The sequence below is a fragment of the Fukomys damarensis genome, unplaced genomic scaffold, assembly GCF_012274545.1.
Source record: "Fukomys damarensis isolate Sample0158 unplaced genomic scaffold, DMR_v1.0_HiC HiC_scaffold_28, whole genome shotgun sequence".
Lineage (NCBI taxonomy): Eukaryota > Metazoa > Chordata > Mammalia > Rodentia > Bathyergidae > Fukomys > Fukomys damarensis.
The window spans coordinates 12,732,407-12,741,430 of NW_022900940.1; the positions used below are offsets into that span (position 1 = coordinate 12,732,407).

Genomic DNA, 9,024 nt, shown 5'->3' on the forward strand with positions numbered 1-9,024 from the left:
AATGAAGTGGGCTTAAAACTATGTTTGAGACAGGGGCCAGGGATTTAGTTCAATGGTGCTGACACCTGCCTCAAAAGCAAGGAGAGTGGAGTTAGATCCCTGGTACCAAAATCAAAACAAAAAAAGTATGCTTGGGACAACTTCAAATCTCCCTATGTTCTGGTTTAAAGTCAAGGTAGAATATCCTGAGATTGACACAAAAGCACTGAAAAGCTTGCTTCCATTTCCAATATCCTTTTTTGTGAAATAGGGTTTGTTTCTTTTTTAATATGGAATGCTTAACGAATTTGTGTGTCATTCTTGCACAGGGGCCAAGCTAATCTTCTCTGTATCATTCCAATTTCAGTATATGTGCTGCTGAAGTGAGCGCGTGAAGTAGGGTTTTCTTCATTGACAACAACCAAAAAAAATGATAGAGTAGACATAAGCAACATACTTTAGGTGTCCCCTCACCCCCTAGATTGATTCTGCTATATAATGAGTTATGTATTTATTTCATTATATTTTATAGTATATAATTATTCCATCATATTTTATGTTATTTCATTATTAATATCAATATTATTATTAATGTTGATATTATCTATTATTATTATTTTGTTATCATTATTAGAAATAAAGTTCACAATTAATATAATGTGCTTGATTCATCCCAAAACCCACCCTCAACTCCCATCCACAGTCCATGGAAAAAACTGAAACCATGAAACCAGTCCCCAGTGTCAAAATGGTTGGGAACTATTGGCCTAAGGCTTTTTTCTGAAAACTTGGCTCTACATCCTAATTATAATTCTGATCCCAGGTTTTGGACTGAAATTTATACTAATTTTCATGGCACTTGACAATTCTCTGTAGGATACCTAGGATGGAATTTGTCCCTTCTACAATTAACCCTTCAGTTCTTCTCCCAAATTCTTAATACTATTATGAATGTAGTAAAACAGGACTTCTATTTATGTATCAGACGCATTTGTAAGCCTTCCTAAGGACTAGGGTTTTTCTCTTTTGTGCCCAACAAAAATTCTTTGAGCATTCTCTTTAAAAGCACTCATAAACTTGCCATTTTAAGTGTTCTTATGTGCCAGTTTATGTTCTTATGCGAATTCTTACTATCCCAACCTAAAATGTATGAAATAGCAGCACATTTTAGGTTAACTTGGTCTTTGTTTTCTTTCCTACTAAAATAAAGAGAAAACTTTTTTTATTTTGGTACCAGGGATCAAATTTGGGTCCTTGCACTTAAAAGGCAGGCAGCAGAACCACAGAGCTAAATCCCTGGCCCTGAGAAAACATTTCTTTATTTGTAGTTAATAAATTATTTGCTTTTCTATTCCTACACTTCTAGATAATTATTTACACTATTACTTGACTTAATTCAACTTTTGTACTTCTTGAAATGATGGGACTGTATGTATATGTATTACCTCCAATAATCTCCAATTATTCTATCATTAATATAATATTTAGTTTTATTGTCCCCTCAGTATAGATCATATAGGACCTATACTATAGGCTGTTCTCATAATGGAGTGATATCCTTTAAAAAAAACTTCACCTATAAATTTTTTTAAAAATTTCGAAAAGGGAAGGAGCTAAAGGTGTAGGGAAGGTGGGATGAGTAGGGGAAGGGTAATAAGGGAAAAGAAAAAAATGTGAGATAATGAAAAGATGGAAATAAAGTGTTTGTAGATGGGGAGGGGAGGAGGGGGTGAAGGGAGGGCAGGGGTAAGGGGAAAAAATGAGAATCAAGACTTGTCATGTGGAGGTACAAGATCCCAACAATGAATGTAACTGTACTGTATCCTTAAAATGTACCAATAAATTCAATTAAAGCTGAAAAAGTTAAAAAAAATAAAATCTGTCCCTTTCTGGGAACTGAGATTATTAGAAATTTATCAAAATTAAGGCCAAACATAATAGGGATAGGGAAAAATACAGTCACTAGAAAATAGAAAAAGTGGGGGTTTTGGGATTTTCACCTGCTAAATAAGAGACTGTTTAATACTTTCACTTATTGACCTTTAAAAGCATTTGCCTTCATGTACAGTATTAGAAGCACATAATGAGATTAATATTTAGTGACTGTTGTGAGTATAGCTCAAGCTAGTCATAAGTACACTTTCAGTTTGGTTCACTGTATTGTCTGTCATGGCATTTTTCAAGGCAATGTGTACTGCTTTCCAAGAAATGCCACAGTGAGAGTGCTGTGTTGACCTTTTATCTCATTTTCCCCCCTAATCTGGAGGTAATCATTAATAAGCATTGTGTATACTGGAATTAGGCATGTGTGTAAACAAAAGGTCTACTGAAATGGCCATGGGAGAGAAGAAATTGAAATCCATCTCACTTAGAAGCCCTTCCAGAAAAGCCTGCCACAAATATAATCTTGGTTGTGACCCCACCACTGCCCAAAGGAAAACTTGACCAGCAATGAAAGCCAGCTTCTCAGGACAGCATGAGCAGGGTGTGTTTCACCTGACCTATATATCAAGGGAATTTAAATGACAACCCTTTGAGGAAGTGGACACTAATGGTGGCAGGTGAAGTGATCTCTCCTTCCTTAGGAAATATTTATAGTACCTTTATGACACTTAATGCCTAGGCATTAAAGGCCTGGAGATTCTGGATAAGCAGAAAAGTTCCAAACCAAATACGTCTAATAAGCCAGCCAAGACCATTCTGTTGGGAACTTTCAGAATTCTACTTCTCCAATGCAAAATTAAAGCTTCATCCAAATGATTCAGAAGATGCAGTTTGGAGCCCTGAAATTTCATTCTTTTCAAGATGCTTAAAACCAGAAACTGCGATGTGTTGAAGCAGGGACTGCTATTTTTCATTACAATCCTAAACTACTATTTTGATTTTTATTGCCAACTACTTTGGCATGCAGTAAATAACATATCTATCCAGGGCATTCTAGTGATCAACAAAATGTGGGAACAACCTTGATGGCCATAGTAGTTTCTCCTAATCCTTGGGTACTGTTAACCCCTTCCCAAACTTTCCCAGGAAGTAGTGTTTTTGTTTTTATTGAAGAAAAAGTGAGTGTTTTTTGTTATAGCATTGTCAGTTAGGTTTCCCAATTCACATAGCTGAGTGTATGTACTCCACATAGTTCCATCTTGTGTCTTACACTTGTTCCGTAGAAAGTTGGGGACATGATACGCTAATATTAACCATATATTGCTGTGTAGTCACATACTTTCATCTACACTTAAGTTGTACAAAGGGTAGTGTAGTTTATCTCTATCTCCCTAGTCTAAATATGGGATACTATAAGATGTGAAATCCTCCATTATTTGATGAATGTGAGAATAATGCATTACAAGATATAAGGAAAAAGTGATATCTCATTGCATACATCGATTTTTACTTTTTAAGGGCCTTATGTAATATATTTGAAAAAGAAGCACCTTGGGAATGGACAGAACCTTGATAAGATTCATTGACTGTTGAAGAATCTGATGAGTAATGTAGGCCTCTTCTCACAGCCCCCACATTTTTCCAAGTATACATATAATCAAAGGGATTTTGCAAATTAAGCTCCATGAAAGCCAGCCATGGACTTTAGGTTAAGAATAGCTAAATGAGTTTGTCTCAGAAACATCTAGCTCTTAAAACTTTTCACAACCCCAAACAAGAGAGGCTAATGTTTACCAATAACAAATCCCAAGAACTTGGAGATTCAGTGAAAAGAAATGTGAAAGGCAGTCACCTCTTACTCTGAAAAAGTTTAGGACTCTCAAGAGCTAAGTGCCTTTCTGCAAAGAGGTTTATTTATGTCGCTGAGCCTAAATCAGCTGTTTGTGCAAGGCTGTTAGTAGGGAAGCATGTTTGCTTTAGGAGTTTATTGCAGGCAAATTATCCCTGGAAAATACTGCTGAGAAAAGAAGTGCTGACCAAAATACATCTATATTTATACAGTTAGATGTTCATTAAAGCAGAAAATGCCCACTAAATTAAGAGAGATGCTAAGTGCAAAATTCAAGAAAGAAAGACCAGTGCAAAAACATTGGCTCAAATTTGTGCCAGAGTGTGCCAGGGATAAATAAGTCAGGTTCCATAACTTTTCATGGGTGACTCTGACTCTGTCAAGTATACCTCTCAAGAAACAAGTTTTATTTTTCCTAAGCAATATAATGAGAAAATCAGATGGTAGAATTTCAAGCAAAAACAGTAGCACTCACATTTGAAGTTCACTGTGGCTATTCCACAGGCTTTGATGTGGATAATAATTCAGTGTCTTTTGGTTTTTAGTATTTTTACTTAAAATGTAACCAAATGGTATTCACAAACCCTCTCTAAAACAGAAGTCATTTTCTGTATATGTAGTTGTAGACTAACTGACTCCTATATCTGAGTGCATGCAGAGAAAACAGGGTCTGATTCATCTTTTTGATCCTTATATGAGAAAAAACTAGGCACAGTGAGGTAGGTAACTTTCCCGGATAATAAAGTTAAGTGGGAGAGTTCCTAACTTCTAAGTCATCAAACTCTTGCTTCTCAAATTATGATTCACAAAGCAGAATTACCTGTGTCTGGATATTATCTGTGGTAATTATCTGTGTCTGGAAACTTATTAGAAATGCAAAATTTCATCAAATAACCCAATCAATTATTGACAAATGAATTGAATAGGCCCTTCTCAAAAGAAGTTCAAATGACCCATAAGTATATGAAAAAATGTTCAACATCTTTGGCTATTACAGAAATGCAAATTAAAACTACACTGAGATTCCATCTCACCCCTGCTAGAATGGCTACCATCAAGAATATAAAAAACAGTGAATTCTGGAGAGGAACTTTCCTACACTGCTCATAGGAATGTAAAGTAGGACAACCACTAGGAAAATCAGCATGGAGTTTCCTTCAAAAAAAATTTAAAATAGAACCACCATATAAAGCTGCTATATCACTCCTTGGTATAAACAGGAAGAAATTAAAGTCAGAATAGTATAAGAATATGTGCATACTCATGTCCATTGCAGAACAATTCACAATAGTCAAGAAGGTGCCCATCAACAGATAAATGGATTAAAAAATATGGTATATATACACAATGACATATTATTCAGCCATAAAGAGCAATGAAATTATGTTATTTGCAAAAATATAAATGGAACTGGAGATGATTTTAAGTGAAGGTGATTTAAACTTTCAAATGTATGGTTATATTAGTCAATTACTGTTTACCAAAAATTAAAAATATAGAAAAAAGGAAACGCAGAATTTCAGGCCCTACCTCACACCTACTGAATCTAACCCACATCTTAAAAACAGCCATAGTGACAAAGAGGCACAATAAATTTTGAGAAGCAATGCCCCATGCCATGTTGCCTCTTTAATATGAACTGAGAGGTCTTACTATGTGAATTCTTTTAGGAGCAAGACAAAAGAATATTCATGTGGGAGATGAGAGGTGATAAAAATGTTTGGTTTGGAGAGCTGGAAATACTTTAGGAAGATAAAGAAAAAGACAAAGTGAAGCAGGGTAGTTTTGAGCCTTGAGGCTACTACAAGTCGTGAAGCAAATAAAATTTTATAATTAGACAAGAAAGGCATAAATGTGAAAAAGTGACCAGAAGTAAATTTTTCCTTTTTATTTTTCTCTATAAGCCTTATAATTAGGAATACAAAGGCATTTCTATACTATAAGGAAAAACTAAAATAGAAGAATGACTATCTCTTCATAAGGTATTCCCAGAGCTCAATTGACCAGCTTTTTTCTGAGACTTATAAGTGTTTTTCAGAATGATGACCCTACAGCAGGTAAAATGTACAGAGACAAAGTCATCTGACTATTATGTTTAGTGTAATTTCAGCTTTAAATAAGATTTAATTTTTGGTAAATTCTGATATGTCATGCACAAGAGCTTCATTTATTTTTAGCAATTAAAATCCCCATCCCTGCAAACCAATCAAACTACAGAATTATCCTTAAAGTACAAGAGATAGTAAAAGCCATCTATTATAGTCACATGTGTGATTCTTGAGTTCTCCAGAAAAAAACTTGTTCATTGCTGGGTCCCAGAACCTAGGAAAGAGCTTCATATTAAATATGTACTCAGAAAACATTAGCTGAATGAATGAATAAATCCCTCGAAGCTATCTTCCTTCTAGTTTCTTTTGAAATAAAAACTCCAAGACCTCCTTTTTTCGGAGAAAGATCTGTTTGTCATATATTCTTTCTTTATATTCTGTAATGTCTACCTTTCTACCATTCATAGCCAATCAATCTGGCTCTGGACAATACAAATGTGCTTCCTTTGCTACCTGATCACTCTACACTCTAAATATTTACAGTGCCTACCCTATACATACATTACTTTGGGGTTACATTTGTCTTTGTGCATAATATAGGGTTGACTCATAATAGATATGAACTTTGTGGTTAATTTTTGCCCCAAGCCTGCATTACTTCTTCATATCTGCATAACATTCAAGAGTATATATATTCAAAGCTCAGTCCAGGAATTCAGGGGCTTTGAGTCATGATTAATGGTTTCTATTTGTTCTATGCATGAGACAATAGGGGTAGAGGAGAACCATGAAAGAGTTGGGGAGGGTAGTATTTTTAAATACTTCCCCTAAAAGGCTGTGCAGTTTCATGCATCTCTTCTTTCCCCTTCTGCTGCTTTAGTCACAGTTAACAGAGGACCTAAGTGATTCCAATTCCCTGAGTTCTATTTCTAGAAAGGTGTATTATGATTGATTTCACCGTGGCTAGCCGAGAGACAAAATGCACATGGTCTTCCTACAGTGTCAGTTTGGTCTCACTGTGAAGGCCCATTTATTTCAACAGAAAGGTACTTGACCTTCAAGGAGCCTTACCACACTTAGCATTCTGCCTAAAACCAAAGAGGAATCTCACCCCAGGACCTTAGCACTGCTGACAGGAAACAGAATAACAAGTGTGCTCTGGGAGGATTTTGAAAAAAAAAAAAAAAAGGGAATGGATGAGAGAGGAAAAAGAAACAAGGCAGGAAGGGAAAGCAATGGTGGAAACAAGAGGAAATGACAAATATGATGAAAACAGGGGGGAGAAAAAGTGAGGAGCTTTCAGAAACTAAGGAGGAATGAAAAAAACGAGATAAACGAGGAACTAGAGTTTGAGAAAAGATGTGGAGTGATACTCTTCAGTAGAGAGAAGGACAGACAAAAGCAAATGGAAGAAATCTGTAGTGTTTCCAATCTTGAAATGAAATAAACACTGTCAGCATATGAAAAAGTTAACAGTCAGAGTTAGCACTAAGATACTTAGAAGATCAGAAATCAAGATTCACATAAATCACCTACCTAATCTTTAATTTTATAGTCAAAGAATCTGATATTTAGACAAAGGAAGTTTTTTGACTCAGCTACCAACTGCTTGATACTAACGAGCCGAGATATAATAAATGCCTTATCTAAAATGTTATTTGTTGCCAGAATTTATATTCTTTTCTTCACCTTTTTGTATATGTGCTGCTGAAGCAAGCACTTTTCCTTACCTTTTTGAAAATGACAAAAACTATATGCCAAGCCTACATAAATTTTATTTTAGATAATAAACCATGGTCACATGCAGTGACTAACTCAATGCTATATGGAAACAGAGGCTTCTCTTTTACAGGCATGAAATAGGATGTACATAAAAAGAATCACCACCACCATCTTCTCTTCCAGTGCTCTCAAACTAGCAGAATTATCACATCAGTAAGGACCCAAATCAGAAGTGGAAATAGTCCATAAGCAATCATTTCCTTTTCCTTGATACTAACTTAGCCAGCTAACCATATTTTTCCACCTCAAGCAGCTCTGCACTATCCTAGGAAATATTACTCAGCTATATTTACAGAAATTGAGGTTGAGTGAAATATAAGCTTCATTTGGCACATTTTTTTAAATTAAGCCTTCTTTTAAACTAAGTTTAATCTCAAGTTTCAATATCAGCATTTGCACATACATGTATAGTTTCTATCCCTCCTTTAAACAAACATTTCTTTTTACCTATGTGAACTTTGAAAACAGAATTAAACCTCACCCTAGCTAATCAGGCAGAGAATGGCTACTGTTGAGACAGGGTTGAGATAAATACCTTTCTCTTAAGCCACAGTCACTTGCAGGATTTCTCACCCAAGAGATAAGGATTGATTTTTATTGGCAATTTTAATATCATTATATGTAATGTTTTATGAATTTGTATTTATGGAAGGTATTTTCTTCCACTTAATAACTGAAAAAGATAAACACAAAATCTTCTGGATGAGGGTGCTTATGCAAACAAACTATTTCTCCACAAACATCTGCCTCGCTGGAAGCCATTTCATGTGCAAGTAGATAAGTATAAGCATAGTTTCTTATCCCCTCCCCAAAAAAGGCTAACACAGGGATAAGCAAACAGATTCCTATGAGGCTAGATAAATAGGCCAGATAAATATTTCAGCCACTACAGGCTATGCAGTCCTGGTTGTGATTGCTAAACTGCCATTTTAGCTCAAACTCAACCACCATGTACAAACGGCTGTGTTTCTTTCTGTGTGTGTGTGTGTGTGTGTGTGTGTGTGTGTGTGTGTGTGCATCTGATTTATTTCCCTGAACATTATGGTCTCAAGGTGCATCCATTTTCCTACACATGACTCAAACATATTGTTCATTACAGTAGATTATCTTCTTTTTTTTTCAGCTTTAATTGAGTTTATTGGTACATTTTAGGGATATAGTACAGTTACATTCATTGTTGGGATCTTGTACCTCTACATGACAAGTCTTGATTCTCATTTTTTCCCCTTACCTCTGCCCTCCCTTCACCCCCTCCTCCCCTCCCCATCTACAAACACTTTATTTTCATCTTTTCATTCTCTCACATTTTTTTCTTTTCCCTTTTTACTCTTCCCCTACCCATCCCACCTTCCCTACACCTTTAGCTCCTTTCTTCCCTTTTCTAAATGTCAGTAATCTTATTAGAATCTTATGCATTGTTGCAGATTATTTACACCAGGGAAACTATTCGGTATTTACATGTGTGACTTGTTTATTTCACTT

The 9,024-nt window shown here is 35.5% G+C and overlaps 1 non-coding gene across 1 annotated transcript; it reads right to left on the reverse strand.

Moving 5' to 3' along the window:
• Positions 1 to 263: 263 nt before the first annotated feature.
• Positions 264 to 370, reverse strand: LOC117283659. Its single transcript, XR_004514689.1, has one exon. It is a non-coding gene; the product is annotated as a U6 spliceosomal RNA (small nuclear RNA).
• Positions 371 to 9,024: the final 8,654 nt, after the last annotated feature.